Source organism: Myiozetetes cayanensis, unplaced genomic scaffold (assembly GCF_022539395.1).
Source record: "Myiozetetes cayanensis isolate MyiCay16 unplaced genomic scaffold, myiCay2020 scf22, whole genome shotgun sequence".
NCBI lineage: Eukaryota > Metazoa > Chordata > Aves > Passeriformes > Tyrannidae > Myiozetetes > Myiozetetes cayanensis.
The window spans coordinates 2,393,997-2,409,421 of NW_026087434.1; the positions used below are offsets into that span (position 1 = coordinate 2,393,997).

General features: G+C 49.3%; 1 long non-coding RNA gene across 1 annotated transcript; it reads right to left on the reverse strand.

The window, feature by feature from the left end:
* Positions 1 to 5,887: 5,887 nt before the first annotated feature.
* LOC126642096 (uncharacterized) lies at positions 5,888 to 9,868 on the reverse strand. The gene is made up of 2 exons (XR_007629385.1): positions 9,472 to 9,868; positions 5,888 to 8,681 (listed from the first exon to the last, which is right to left on the reverse strand). It is a non-coding gene; the product is annotated as an uncharacterized LOC126642096 (long non-coding RNA).
* Positions 9,869 to 15,425: the final 5,557 nt, after the last annotated feature.

Consider the following 15,425-nt stretch of genomic DNA (forward strand, 5'->3'; position numbering starts at 1 on the left):
TTACATCAGAGATTAGGAACCAATTTTTTACAAGGAGGGTGGTGAGACCCTGGCACAGGCTGTCCAGAGAAGCTGTGGGTGCCCCATCCCTTGGAACATTCCAGGCCAGGTTGAATGGGGCTTGGAGCAACCTGGGATAGTGGAAAATGGCCTTGCTCACTGCAGAGGGGGTGGACTAGATGACCCTTAATAGTCCCTTTCAACCCCAACCTCTGACTCTGTGATTTCCCTCCTGTTATCCCTGTGCCCAGATCATTTGCAAAGGTTAAAACTCTCACAGAAAATATTGATTCAAATTCTCTCCACACAATCCCAGTGGTGGCTGTGTTGCAATCACCGCTTGTGTATGTTCCCCACTCAGCTTCAAAACATATTTTGGCAGTTGGAGGACACACATTTAGAGAGATCCTGGCTATTTCCATCCTGGTTGCACAACAGCTCCCTTTCTACTCCTCACCCCTGAGAAACGGGTAAGTGAAGTCACCAAACATTTTTGTCACCTGTTCTTACACTCAGCTCCAGGAAGTGGGAATTCTGTGCAAGGGAAAAGTTTTATTTAGTGCCCTGGGGATATCAGCAGTGCTGAGGAACTAAAGCCACGAGCCTCCTGAGATGGATACAGTTTATATGACCCATTAGTGTTAAGGGTTTTTTCTCATCAGCATTTTGTGGTCTTTGCCTCTGGAGATGCTGCTGGTGGTGTTGGTCCCTCTGCTGCACTGGCTGCTGATTTGAGTGGACTTGTGAAATAGTTTGGCTTCCCTCTGTTCTGCCCTCTGTCTCTCTGCCCTTACACAGGAACCCTCCAGGAAACCTCTTCTCTTCACCACCCAGCACGATGGAACCAGGCCCCTTTGGAGCTCTTTGGATGATGCAAAGACCCAAACAGTACTAAAAGGCCCAGGAAACAAGTCCTGTCTTAGAGAGAACATCTCTGGAGCTGGAAATGATGGGTTCCTTCTGACAGCACTTGGACAGTTGTGTCTTCCAAGGAGCTGCCACCACCACCCTCCACTCCCACAGGTTTGACTGACTATTCCTCATGATATTTGGCATTTTCCATCGCTTGCTCCATCACCCCCTGCACAGGGAGGAGAAGGAAACAGACCCACAGAGAGTCCCCAGAGAGGAGCTGGTTGGAGCTGGGGCTTTGCATCAGCCTGGAGGGAAGGGGGAACAGGGCTTGTGGCATTGCCAGCACACACTGGAGATTTCCATGTCCTGGCTCACAGCCAGTGCTTGGAGAAAGGGGTTCTGTCACCAGCACAAAGCAGAGCTTAGCTGGCAAGGGGGAATGAACAAAAGTTCTCAAAAAGTTCACGAGGACTGAGCTTTTCCACTGGAAAGAAAAAAAAAAAAAGGAAAAGAAAGAAAAAAGAACAAGAGAGAGATTTCCTGGAAATGCACTGACTTACTGAATATTCCCTTTGGAGTTTGCCTCCACCCCTCTCCCTTCCCCTGCCTGGAGCTGAATTGCTGCAGGAGGAAAACCATCCCCAGCAGCTGCAGTCGCTCTACCTGCTCTGGGATTGCAGGGGCTGTGACAGCATCACCTCCAGCACAAAACCAGCCCCAGAACTGCCCTGACAGCCTGGTTATTCCCCTTGTTTTGCAGCAGAGCACGAGCCCCCCATGCCCTTTGCCTCTGGCCATGCCAGAGGGTGGATCCATCGTCCAGCAGGCAGTGGGTGAGGCAGCTCCTGCTGCAGATGCCACACGCTCCCCTCAGTAACTCAGGCAACAACTTAATCTTATTAACAGGAAGATTCTTATTTGTTAGATCTAATAATGGCCCCTTTGTGCAGCAAAGCCACCAAGCACACAAAGGGCCATTCATGAGCTGCCTCCGGCTCTGATCCACAAGCACCACATCCCAAACGGGCATCCCGACAGCAAGGAGCAGCCCAGACCTTACAGGTTACTGAGAAAAACAAGGCCAGATGGCAGGTTTTGAGTGCTGGGGACCAGGGGAGCAAGGCACGTGTGTGCTCAAGGTTTAGGAGCCTGGGGACAGTGTGTCACCCCAAGATTTGGGGAGCTAAGGGGTGTTTGAAGGACAGTCCACAGGTCTGGGCAGGAATGGCTTTCCAGGTCTCCTCAAAGCTGTGACAGAGATGGGCATTGTCTAGTTCAAAGGCTAATTAAGCAACTCCCTTGAGTGCAAGTAAGCAAAGCCAGCAAAAAGTGGTATTTCTGAGAATTCCAAGGAACTTCACAAGAAGGGGTGACACAGCTTCTGTGAGACAAACCTCTGCAGGGTGGGGGGAGGGCAAAGCTGAGAGATGCCAAGCAAAGGGCTGGTGTCCTGCAGAGGAAGCCCAGAGCAGGGTCTGTGAGATGGTGTCCTGCCTGCAGACACCTTGTGGGGTGCAGGAAACATCCCCCTGCCCTGGGCAGCTCCTCACAGCCCCTCCTGTGCCCCCTTCCCAGCAGCAGTGCCACGGCCACATGTGCCTCCTCTGGGCAGGCACCTCCGGATCTTGGAGCTTGGCTGGACAAAAAAAAAACATCCCTTTTTTTCAGAGCAACCCAGGAGTCAGGACCAGCATCAAAGAGAAAGTTATTTGTGTGTGTTCTGGAAGGAAAGGCACCATGAATATGGAGTGTCCCCTGCCAGGATGGCAATGAGTATCCCCAGCCAGGCTTCAAGAGGCTTCATCACAGTGCACACAGCTCCACTGGCCACGCATGGCTGTCCCAGAGCAGAGCCAGATGTTCTTCAAGCTGAAGAAATGAGGCAAGGCAGATGCTGGCAACCTCCACAGCACAGGAATCCAACTCTCTTTTTCCGTTCACTTGAGAGGAAATCAGAGCTGGATCCCATCCCCACGAGTGGAGGGGTGAGCAGGGTGTATCAGCTCCTCAGATGGGACCCAGCACGGCACTGGAGTACCAGGATGTTGTAACAAGCATCTCCCAGCATTTAATTTTTATGGTGTTTCAGCCTGAATGACTGTGCATGGGAAGGCTCAGAGAGGAGATGTTTTTGTCTTGTGCTGGTACTTCCCTGATTCGACTCAGCCCCTCAGAACCCTTTTGAGACTTTCAGCTAAAAAATATTCTCCTTAGCAGCAGATGGATAAAATATCAGGCAGAAGACGATGTGTGGCTGTGACAGCAGCCAAACCCAACAAAACATTTGCTTCAAAGCAGGAAGAGGGATAGTGTGTCCAGCTGGAAAAAGCAGGAAATGGTTTCTAAAAGAGTGAAAGAAGGGGACAGAGAAGGAGATGATTGTGTAAGACATGATGTTTCAATTAGAGCAGGCCTGAATGATAACAGAAGTTCACGAACTCGTGTTCTGGGCAAAAGGGAGGTGTTTGGTTTGTTCCTGTGCATCTTCATCCTGGCACAGACATCAGATGATGTTTTATGGACAGGTAAATGGATGTAGCTATAGGAAATAGTCAGATCTTGGAGCTTGGCCCTTGCTTTGGACAACTTCTTTCATTCTATCTATCTATCTATCTATCTATCTATCTATCTATCTATCTATCTATCTATCTATCTGTCTATCTTTCTGTTTTGTCTTTGTCTTCTTCTGTGCCCTAAAGCCTTGAGAGCCAGGAGCCAGCCCAGCCATCAGCTCCTCCAGCCACAAAACCCACCAAGATGACCCAAGGCATCTTCCTTCTCCTCCAGGCACGTGAAGGAAGCTCTTTTTGCCCACCACCACCTGCCCCAGACCCCAGTGGGAAGGGGGGTTGGTGCTGTCAGGATTGAGCTGTAAATGGTCTCTTTTTTTAGGTTTTTTCAGCTATTTCAGTACTGTGGCCACAGATGAACTAAGAGGCAGAGTCTGCACTGGGCTACAGGAAATACTCCTTATGTTCCAAATCCCAGCAAATATTAATTAATTAATTAATTAATTGGTTAAAGCAAGTGCCACAGGATGAGGGGAGGATTTAAGGCAGTGCTCATCCTCACCTTAGGCAGCTGAGGACACCTCCTTGCTGGCACTGGCTGCTGGCATGGGCTGCAGCTTCCTCCACCCACAGACCTCAGTTTTCTTTGGCCTCATTGTGAGAAATTCATTTCATGTTCTACATGCAAAATCCTCTGAAGGGTTCTCAGGATGCTAAGCAGGAATTCGGAAAGAACAACAAAAAGAAGTAAGAAGGGATATTTTTTGTTGTGGGTTTTGTTTTGGTTTGGTTTGTTTGTTTGTTTTTCTTTTTTGGTTTTTTTTGTTTGTTTTTTTGCTGTAATTTGAAAGATAATTGGCCTTGAATCTGCTGTTTGTTTCCCTCTGAAGACAGGACAGAAGCCTCCTGCCAACCTCACATCACAGGCCTACACCACATTTCACAGGGGGATCTGTGATTGACTCTTGCGAGGGACTGAGGAGGAAAAACGGGCTCCGGTGAGTAAATTATTGCACAACATCTCCTACATCTGATTTCCTGCCTTTGCAGAACATCTATCCCTGTCCTGGCGCTTTCCTGGAAGATGCTGCAGCGACTACAGGGAAAACAGATGGGGAATCTGAGTGGGAGGGTTGGAGAGCAGCAGCTCTTTGTCCCCCCTGGATGCTCTCACAGGGGTGTCCTGCACCAACCCCTCCAGCCTGAGATGGGAGGGCAGGACATGAAGTCACTGCATCCCCAAGGAAAGCTAAAAGATGAGCTGGATTTAAAAAGCAAACCCAAGAAGGAAAAACTGGGAGAGAAGGAACTCTTCATTGGGAAGAAATCACTTTTTTTCTTTTGTTACAAGCTGGGTGTGGGCTAAGTGGCCAAGGCCAGGGTGGATGTGGCTCTGCCTGCTCTGGTGGAAGGTGTCCCTGCCCACGGCAGGGGTTGGAACAAGATGATCTTTAACATCCTTTCCAGCCCAAACCATTCTGGGATTCTGGTTTACCAACAATAGCACTTCAAAATCGTCTGTTCAAGTGAAATACAGACCATAATTTTCTTGAAGTGCAAGGTTTCCAGTAGAAGGGCTGCAGGTCAGTGCTCCCTTCAAAACAAACACTTCTGCTCTGCAATCACAGACCCATTAAGGTTGGAAAAGGCCTCTGGGATCATCCAGTCCAATTGCTGATGACTGACCTCTTCCTTCTGCAGCCTCTGTTCTGCCCTTTCTAGGAAGGGAAAATTGCCATCATTGAGAAAAAAATGCTGATTTGCCATTTCCAGGTGTCTCACCTCAGACTCAAGTACCCACAGACCCCCACAAGGGTTAAACAAGACCTGTGGGGAAAATGCTTTTGATTCCACCCTGGGAATCCGGAGATGGAGACCTCTGGATGGGACTCTCAGAGGCCACAGGACACCTTGTCCTCTCTGCTCCATGGAGTCTTTCTGGTTTTGTGCTGCTGCTGGATCTGCTTTTTGCAGGAGAAACCTCTGCGAGCTGCTGGCTGTTAACGTGCTACAAGAGTTTCCTTGAGGAACAGACTGCTGGGATTTGGAGCAGGGAATGAGGGCACCGGAGAGGGGGAAGAGGAGTCAGTGCAGAAAGGCCACGGGGACACAGGCAGTGGGTGTCCCGTGCTCTCAAAGCAGGGCTCATTTTTGCCTTTTTTTTTTGTTTGTTTGGTTTTCTTTTGTTTGGGGTGGTTTTTTTTGTTTTGGTTTGGTTTGGTTTTTTTTTTGTTTTGGTTTTTTTCGGTCCGTTTGTGTTCCATGCGCGAGGGTTTTGCACAAGGGCTTTCCGAGAAAGAAGACGCGAGGCTTTTCCCCCTCTCTCCCGGAACCGATGAATCACTTCGCTCGCTTTTGGGGGGTGCCGGGATGCGGGTCCAGCGCGGGATGCGGGGCCCGGCGCGACATCCCCGCTCGAGCTGTGCCACCTCCTGGTGACACAGCATCCCTGCATCCCTTCCCCAAAACCGGCCTCCTCACAGGTTTGCATCTCCAGAGTTGTTTGGGGGTTTGCTGGTGGGTTTTTCTTCTCAGATTTTACGAGCCGGACCCTTGTTCTGCAGCTCAGCGCTGCCGTCCTAAGGCTTTGGATCCACGCCGAGGATTCACGGATGGAAGGAGAGGGTCGAAAAGCTGGATCACGGGTGATGTGGACGTGGCTGGTGGCCCCAGGAGTGCAGCAGCCACCCCCGGCAGGGGTGTCACTTCTCTCACGGTGAAACTCCTTTTGTTCGGTGCAAAGACCTGGTCCAGCTCTGGGGGCAGATGGTTCCCAGGACTCCCCTTTGCCAAAGGGACATCTCAGGATCAAGTGGATCAGTGATACTGAAGAAAGAGAGAGGAAAAGTGAACAGGTGTTATTCCAGCATATTCCTCTCTCTCCTCCAGGTGCCAGCCTTCACTGAGCTGGCATGACCACGCCAGGGGCTTGGAACTGGATGACCTTTGAGGTGCCTTCCAACCCAAACCATTCCATGATTCTGTATGATGGAAAGGTATCCCAGCACTTTTCTCTGCAGTTTGGGATTATAGCTATCTGTAACCTTTAATCTCTGCTCAGCCAAGGTGTTTCTGGTTACTTGTGCCTCAATGCTGCCAAATTAGACCCTCATTTTTTACAGACAACACTCCACCTGGTCCTTCAGCAGCCATAAATCCGTGCCTCCTTTCTCCTTCGAGGGGCTGAGGATGCTCCCAGTTCAGGACAAGAGGAAGCATCTAATTAATATGAAAAGAATAACAAGTGTGGGCACAGATCTGAGCCCAGGATTTATTTAGGGTGATTTTCTGGTTATTATCTACTTAGGAACAGGGGATTTGTCAGAGCAGATCAGAGCATTTTAATCAAATCTGGCATCCTGTATCTAGCAGAGATAGTGAGAGGGTGCTCCACAGGGAAAACTCTCTCCAGCCTCTCCCACAAATGCATGTAGAGAGTGCAAAGTCGTTGGAAGGGGAGCAGAGGCAACAACTGGGTAGAATCAGAACCAGCAGCACATGTCCAGCTCCTGCCAGACTGGAACCAGTAAAGGCAACTTCATCCTGCCCTGAGTCTCAGCCTGAGCTGAGCCAGTGGAAGCAGAGGGGATGCTCCCCTCCTGCAGGGTGGTGAGGGCTGGCCTTGGGCACATGAACACAAACCCTTCTCCAGCTGAGCCCCAGCACCAGCCATGTCCAGCTGGCTCAGCCAGAAGGAGCCATCGGAGTCACATTTGGAGTCAGGCAGCACAAAATCCCCAGGCTCCACCAAGAAATACATTCTGGATATTCCCACTGGCATTCCAGTAACCATAACGTCATCTGAGACACAGAGTGCTGGGGAAATGTTTGGTTTACGAAGCAGGGCAGGAGCTGCTACAAAAACAGTCCCTGTTTTTAAAAAAGAAAACATTCCCTTGTAAACAAGAGGAGAAAAACCATGTGTGCCTATCCAAGGGAAAGGACCCTGGGAAATGCCCTTTCCCTTGCAGGATGGGGCTCTGGCAGGGCTGTGGAGATGAGCAGCTCGATGGCAGAGGGTGAGGGAGCACCAGGGCTGTGGTGGCCTCAGGAGCAGAGATTTTTGGCTGTTTCTCCTAAAATCACAGAGCACGAGCTCTTCCAGTGCCACTCTTCTCCTGAAAGATGCACATGGGCTCATCATAGATTATCTTATCTTGTCTAAGCTCCTCTATACCCCCTAACTGTAGAGCTCCTGCTTTAAAAATCTTGTTTTTCTTATCTGCCTCTCTGTTGAAAGCCACATTTTTCTTTGATCTATACATTATAGCTTCCAAAATATGTTCCTTAATCCACAGAACTGCACCCAGTAATGCTCAGAGATCCAGGACTGAAAGCATTTCCCTGGTGAACGTCCTTTCCAGAGCCAGCAGTGTCAGAGGGAAAGGAAAACAACACACACATGATCAATATTTTTTAAAATAGGATTTGAAAGCAAAGCATGAGAAGCCTCTATCTGGTTTTAATTTCAACGAATGAAAAATATGGCTATTAATATGTGGTCGTGTCACTCCCCTGGAAGAACAAAGTGTAGATAAAACCTGCAGGCTTAATGAGGCTCAGGAAAAATCAAATTGAAAGCAAATCTTTGAAAATCTCTAGGTAATCTCTGTTCCATTTATCATGCTTTGGCAATCAGAAAGTAAAACCAGGCTTAACATAATGAGGAAAATCAAACAGGCTGCTTTTTTTTTTTTTTCTCCTCTTTTTTCTTTTTCCCTGCTGCCCTAAAAAATCACAGAATATCCTCATCACAAAAAGGGGGGGAAAGGAAAGAACTCCTGCCCTCCTGCCAGTGCACAGGGAATCTAATTGCAAAGGTTTCTTCCTGCATGTCTGAGGAGATGCTGCAAGGCTGGGATTTTTTAATGACGATATTTAAGCTCTCCCTGGCGACACAGGGCTAAAGCACTGTGGTTCTCCCCTGGGCTGACAGATGCAGAGGGAACAACGGCTGTTAACAAGCTGAAAAGTGTGAAAAAGCAAAAAAAAAAAAATGACTTGCCTTGACATCTCCACCTGGCCAGGTCAGCAGCACAGCACCGACCCCAGCCAGGCTGGGGGAGGCTGAGGACACCAGTGGGTGGATAACTCTGCTGAGGAAAAACCTGTGGGTTTGGGGTGGGATGATTCCAGACCCCTGAATCTTTGGAGGGGGATCGTGCCATGCACCCCTGGAGCCGCCAGGTTCCATCCATGTATGGACCCATTTTTGGGGTTGGCATGGATAAAACCCAAGGCATCGTAGCCAGGACTGCTGGTGAGGGGTGCCCCCAGCACTGACCATCTCTGGGTTTCTTGGCCCAGTGGCAGGAGCTGTGAACACAGAAGGAAAGCTGCTCTTTGGGAATTAGGTCCCCAAAAGTCCCAGAAGGAACCGCTAGGCTCTGGGATGGATGTTCCCAATTCTGATGCCACCTGATTAAAGCACATTAAAAAAAATAAAACAGAGGTATAAAACTGCCAGTTGCCCACAGAATCAAATAAAATTAGTTCAGCTCAGCCTCCCCCATCTTTCCTCGGTAATAAAACCACCCACTATGAAAAATATGTAATTTCAGGTGTATAGGAAAGCAAGGCATTGAGCTCAGGGGTTATGTGGGGGGGCATGCTCTGCCCAGTGAGGGGTGTTCTGGGCCCTCTCATATCATATTTATATTGTTTATATGACCCATAAATAAAACAACAGCTCTCCACCAAGGGACAGGCAACAGGGGTAGATCATGAGTTTTCTTGGAGCTGTGGTGGCCTCAGGCAGCAGCCAAAAGTCTTCTCCTTCCCATCCAGTGGGCACCAGAGTCAAGGGAGGTTTTTCCTTCACCAGTTCACATCCATCCTCACCCTCCTCATCCCTCACCACCTTGCAGGGCTCTGTGGAGGGTCCAGAGCAGCTGCCAAGGGTTAAAGTGCAAAATATCCTGAGTGAATCAGGCTGGTTAATGAGCATCTCTCCTGCAGGTGAAGACCTGTGATGAGAATCTGCTCTGCTCCACTAATGCTGGGGACAGAACAGCCCACCCAGGAGGGAGCTGGGAGGTGAAGTGAGACAATCGTCTCCCCTCAGCTGGATCGCAGTTCCAGCCAAGTTCATCTGCATTAATCTTACGCTCATTAAAATCAGTTGTTCTGTTTCTAATTCAGCCAGTGCTGCCAAGCTCAGGAATTAAAAATTGATGAGCCAGTGATGTCCCTGAAAAAAAAAAAAAGAAAAAAAAAAAGTAAGTAAGTTCATCCTCTAGAGCAGCACTGATTTTTAAAACAAGGCACCACATCACATCAGGTCATGCTTTGGGTGCCCTCCAGCACCCACTTCACCCCCCCATACCACCCCTGTGCCAATCCAGCTTCCCAGAAGCAGAGCAGCACCCAGGAGGAACATGGGAGTTAACAGTAAAAGTAAATAAAATGACTTTTTAATTGTGCACCTGTGAGTGACAAACCAGACGTGATTTCTAGCATGTTCCTAATTAAGGTCGTGGATGACAATAGCTGGGGAGCTGGAGACAAAGGCACCAAACACCATTTATTTGAAGCAGATCAGAACTTGGAAAGGGCTCTCCAACAGCCAAAACTAAATAATATTTCACAGAGAGACAGAGCCCTCCCAGCCCACGAAAACACCCCCAGTCTCCACTGGCCTTTGCTGACCCAGGCTGGAGTGATTCTGCTGAGCTGTCTGGGTCTCTCTCCACAAAAGCTGACGTTTTTCCCCATAAAAAAAGCACCATGTTTACAAAGTAAAGCTCGAGTAGGAAAACACTGAGCCAGCCCAGTCCAACCCTGGGAATAGGTCAGGATTAACTCCTCCAGAGCTGAGCAGAGTTTGTTTCCTGAGGAAGAAAGAGCATAAATAAAGATGGGTTGTCAGTAAGCACAGTTATTTATAGCAGGCATTAATTTCCTTCACGATCTGGATAAATACCCATTAGCCTTTGAGGTGATGAATCAAGTGTTAATTAACCTGCTGGGTGAAAAAAATAATGTGGATATTAATGTTTTAAAGGGAAGCTTCCAGCTGAGAAAAACAAGAGAAGAGAATCACCCTGAACTCTTCACCTAAAACCTTATTTCATTGGAAAGGAGCAATGGGCAAAGAATGAACCATTTGGATACACAAGCTGGGAATGTCAGTCTCTGCTTTGGTAACAGGGGGTAAAAAATTTAAAAAAAAAAAAAAAAAAGTGATTTTGGCAGGTCTATGGACCCTCAGGGTGGAGAAGAGCTTGGAGGGAAAATTTAATGGGTGTTTTCCACCTGGTAGCAACAACCCCCAACATCTTTTCCAGCTGCCACCCCCTGGTAGGGCACAGGCAGCAGTGCCTGAGCCAAACCCCAGCCAGCACAGAGCCATGGGTGCTCCCAGGAGCCATCACCCACCCTGGCAGAGTGGGAAGTGCTATTTCACCTTCAGACAATGATGCAACCACTGTTTTTTTCCTCTAATTTCCCTCTCGATGTTCAAACCACAGACCAGACCCTTCTTCTAGTGCAAGCAGTGAAAATCCAGAGCAACCATCAGGAAGGCAGCACAACAGCCAGGACATGCTCTGGCTGTTACACATCCAAGGGAGGAGACCTTGGCCCTCAGTTCCCCACCTTCCCTCTGTCCCCCTCAGGGACCAGCTGAGCCAACTCCCCTTTTTTTGGAGTTCCTGCGAAGCAGCAAAACAGCGTCCTGTGGAGACCAGCGGGGCTCAGCTCGAGGAAATGCAAAATCAAGAAAGAAAAGAGAAATGTTTCTAAAGAACAAGGCTGTTTTCCAAGCAAAAATGCCAAAAATGAGATGTGACACCAAACTGGACAGCAGAAAGAACCCAATTTCCTGGTGGCACCCTGGGACGGCCTGGCTGCCCCCCTCCTCCTCCCTGCAGAGCAGGGCAGCTTCCAAGGGACGTAAATCAGAAGTTTGGATGGTTATTTTGCAAACTGAGACACAGCCCTCCTGCAGTCAAGGGGGGCACGGTGCTTAATGAAGCACAGAATTGTCCTGGGTTAGATGTGATCTTCAGGATCACCTTCCTTTGCCTGTGCTCCATCCCCACAAACCTCAAATCTTTAACACCTTGAAGATCTTCTTTAATGTTTTTTATATATGGGGGGAAAAAAGCATATGCACCCAGCCTGTTCCTGCCCATTTTTAGCTTTTTTCTTTCCCTCTGCATATTTCCCAGTTCTCTACCCACACATACCCACACTACAGACAAACCATCCTTAAAAAAAAATAAATTTGAAAGATGTCTAAAAAAACAACAGTAATCCAGGGCGTCATCAACTTCCAGAAATGAAAACTGGCTTGAGAAACCACAACCTCTTTCTGTTGTTGTTGTTATTTTTCATATGGGCTTTTTTTTTATTTTTTTTACAGTCTTTTACAATCTCGTTTTAAAAAATGGCACGAATTTGCTCCTTCCTCACCCTGCTCAGCCCTCTCTCTCTCTCTTTCCCCTGCTATATTCAGAAAGCATTTCTTGCTCATCTCACATTTCAGGGCAGAGCAAATGTTTGTGCATGATGGGAGGGGGGGGGGCAGGGATGATGAGTCAATTAGACACCTAATAAAAATGTGATTTAGAAAATTCCCTTTCCGGCTGCGAGCGTGGCAGTCACAAACCAGCCCGCCCAGTGCCCCCCTTGCAGACAGAGAATGGTTTCCTACGGTGAAACCTCACTCAGCCTGTGTTAAATGTCATGTAGGATGAGGCATCTGCCACTGAATGTGAGAGACACCATCACAGCTTAATAAATCACACTGCCAGAAAGACTTTTGTGCCACCACCACTGCTCTTTTAACTACCCAGCCTTCCCCCTCCGTATGCTCCCGCTCATCAGCCCTCACGTGCTGCAGCTGATTAACTCCTCCTGGAAAAGGCAGCCAAGCTAAGCCCTCTGAGCCCTCTGGTCCTGCAAGCCACCTCTTCTGTTGCTGCCATCACTCCAGCCACGGCTTTCTGAGGCTCAAAGGAAAGCCCAGGAGATGAACCATTTGTCATCCACGTGCCACTTCTGACACCGACAGCACCTGCAGCTGCCTTCTTTTCCAGGCAAGCACTAAATTGGGGGGTGGATGGGAGGGATGGTGCCTATTCCTTCTCCTTGCAGATGGTCAGGCCACAAAGCAGCCACCCAAGCAGAGCCACATCCTTCCTTCCAGCCTCCTCTCCCTGGACGAGACCCAAACCACCCACCGGTGGAGACGTGTCGGACCTGCACGTTCTCCCTCAGTGCACAACCTTCTCTCCTGGTGCCTCCACCCTGGCAACACCTCTAAACGTGCTCATTTCCCATGCACGAAGTGCAATTTGAGCAGCTTTAGTATTTTAGGTTAGATTTTGATATCGTGGGACCAGGTCGGGTTTAGATGAGGGAATGTTAAAGAGCCGTCCCCGAGCTTTGGCACGTCTGAGCAGCATCGTTTCGAGCAGAACACAGCACTGCAATATTCATGCCACCAGAAACCAGCTCCATATTAAAAAGGGCTGAATTTTTAAAATGTCACAGTAAAAACCAGCCGTTTCATAACCAACACCCCTGCAGGACGCAACCGAAGCCAGAGGATATTACAAAGGAGCACAAAGAAATTTCTGGGACTGCATCAGCCCCCTGTGAAACCTTCCATCAGGCAGCCACGCTCACCAGCAGCTACTGGGGCCAGTAGCCAACAGGACTGGGATGAGGACTGGTCTGGCTGTGCTGATCATAGCCTGGAGTAACCAAAATCACAGAGGAGTGGAAGGCCATCGGATCATGGAATGCTTGTTTCCATCAACAGCTTTACACCCTCCCCACAATGGAGCTGGTGGTTTCCTTTGTAGGACAGATGATTTTGTTGCACCAGGAGGGCCCCTGTTTCATCCTGCTCTGGGTAAATATGCCCAGTTTTGTGGCTGGGTAAAGTAACTAAACTCATTATTCAATCAAACTTGCCTGGATTTTATTTTCCTTTTCTCCAGTGAACCCAGGGGACACCAGGAGGGGTCCAGGTAGGAGAGGGCTCTGAGAGGGCAGCAAACTGTGGCCAGACCCCAGAAAGGATAAAACCCATGGATTCAATGCCAATGCCAGCAAAACAGAACAGGGAGAGCATGAGCCAGGTAAGGATTTAGCAGCCATCCCAGAATAATGCATGTATTTTCCAGTGGACAGGTCTCCTCCTTTCCCCAGCAGAGCCCAGCCCATGGGAGTGCTGGCCCAGACATAAAACCCAGGTTCCTGGCTACTTGTTGGAGATAGCACATCCCAGAGTAATCAAATGCAGGGGAAGGAAGGGCACTGTCCTTGGATCAGTCCTTTGCAGCCATGAAAACAAGTTCATGTTGGTGACCATTATTTGCCATTGAGCTTCATAAAAATGTGAGGACAGATGTATGCATTTTAATTAAGTTCTGGGAGGAGAAAAAATGAGTACCTGGCTAGACTGCAGAGAGATGAACTCATTACTTCATCCATGTCTCAGGCTGCTGCCTATTTTCCCCTGCAACAGAACGATCAGCCTGGGCTGCAGACAGGGACTTTAAAAAGGAAATAATCCCTGTGAAAGAGCCAGGACAGCACTCTGTGATTCCTGCATCCCTGAACAGGGAGTCCTCATGCAGGCACGTTTCTAGGGAGACCCATGGGCAAGCACTCAGAAGGCAGAAGTGGGGAGCTCCCCAAATCAGGGTGGCAGGAGGGGACACTGATGGAGCTCTCTACAGCTTTTTCCAGCAGCCAGACTTCTTCCAGCTCCTGCAGCTGCCAGACTTTTCCACAGATTGGATTGCCCAGGTCTGATTTTTCTGCCACAGGACCAGCCCAGGCCCGAGCTGCCCTTTTCATCTCAGGAATGCACAGCTGCAAAAGTGAGGTCGGGGTTCCTCTGGCAGGACGTGGTTCCAGGAGTGGGGATTTGTGCCCAAGCCACTGAGGCCATGCTGGGATCACATTCGTGCTCAGGCTGCACATGATGGGAGGGGTGGGCAGGTGGGGGGAGCAGACACCCAGCTGTCCTTGATTTTAAAAAAAAAAACACAGCAAAACCCATCCAGTGTTGGAACAGCAAAGCAAAACAAGTAAAACAACTTAAACCCCCATCCAGAAAGTTTTTAGAGCATAAAGAAAGACAGAGCAACCACCATCAGCCTCCTCTCCCCGAGAGCCAGCTGAGCAACCTTCCAGGCTGGAAAGCACTTTCTGCTCTTCTCAAACGCTCAGGCAGAGCTCCTGTGAAAGTCACTGCTCCTCCAACAGTCAGATTTGGTGTCTCTGGGCTTGATAAAGACTCAAAAATCTGTTTGCTGCTGTTGCTCCTTGTGTGATGAGACTGGAGCAGGTAGATCTTTGAGGTGCCAGTCAATAATCCCAAGTGCTGGGTGGAAATCCCGCGTGCTCCTTGCTGGCATCACACAGCCAGACCCACCAAGGCCCCTCCCCAGCCAAATCCCTGTGGAATTCAGCGGAAACACATCTAAGATCTCTAAAGGGAAGCATTTCTTGAAGCGTTTTGCCACAGCTTTTTGTGGAGTCAGGCACAAAGGTGGTGCCACGGTCTGGGGCAAAACCCTTCTTGTTTCTAGGGGCTGTTTCAGCTGCTTTCCTGCAAAGACCACGTCAGTGGTCTTTGCAGGAAAGCAGCTGAAACAGCCCCTAGAAGGTGCAAGGCCCAGGATCACAGCTCTGAGAGCTGCTGGCACATCAAAACCACAGAGCTTCAGCCTCGCCTCACATCATGGACAATGCTCCCTGCCCTCCCCATCCTGCTGGGAAGAGCCTGGCTCCAGCCCCAGCGGGCTGACCACAAACCCTGTCTGCACGAATGTGTTTGTCAGAACACTCGTTCACGCTGTAAGCCACGGCGCTGGCTGGAAGGACGAACATCAGGCTCCTCGTCAAACAAAACCCATTCCAGCTGTCTGGGAGGACGGGGAACTCTGCCCTCGCTCTGCCTCGAAGGGTTTACAGCTCTCTGCAGCCCTTCAGAGCTGCAGTTGTTTCCAGAAGCAAGTCCAAGAGAGCCTGTGAACAGGAAGGAATTAGGCACTCATGCAAAGACCATTAAAGTCAAGGGGAATCTTTCCATTGGCT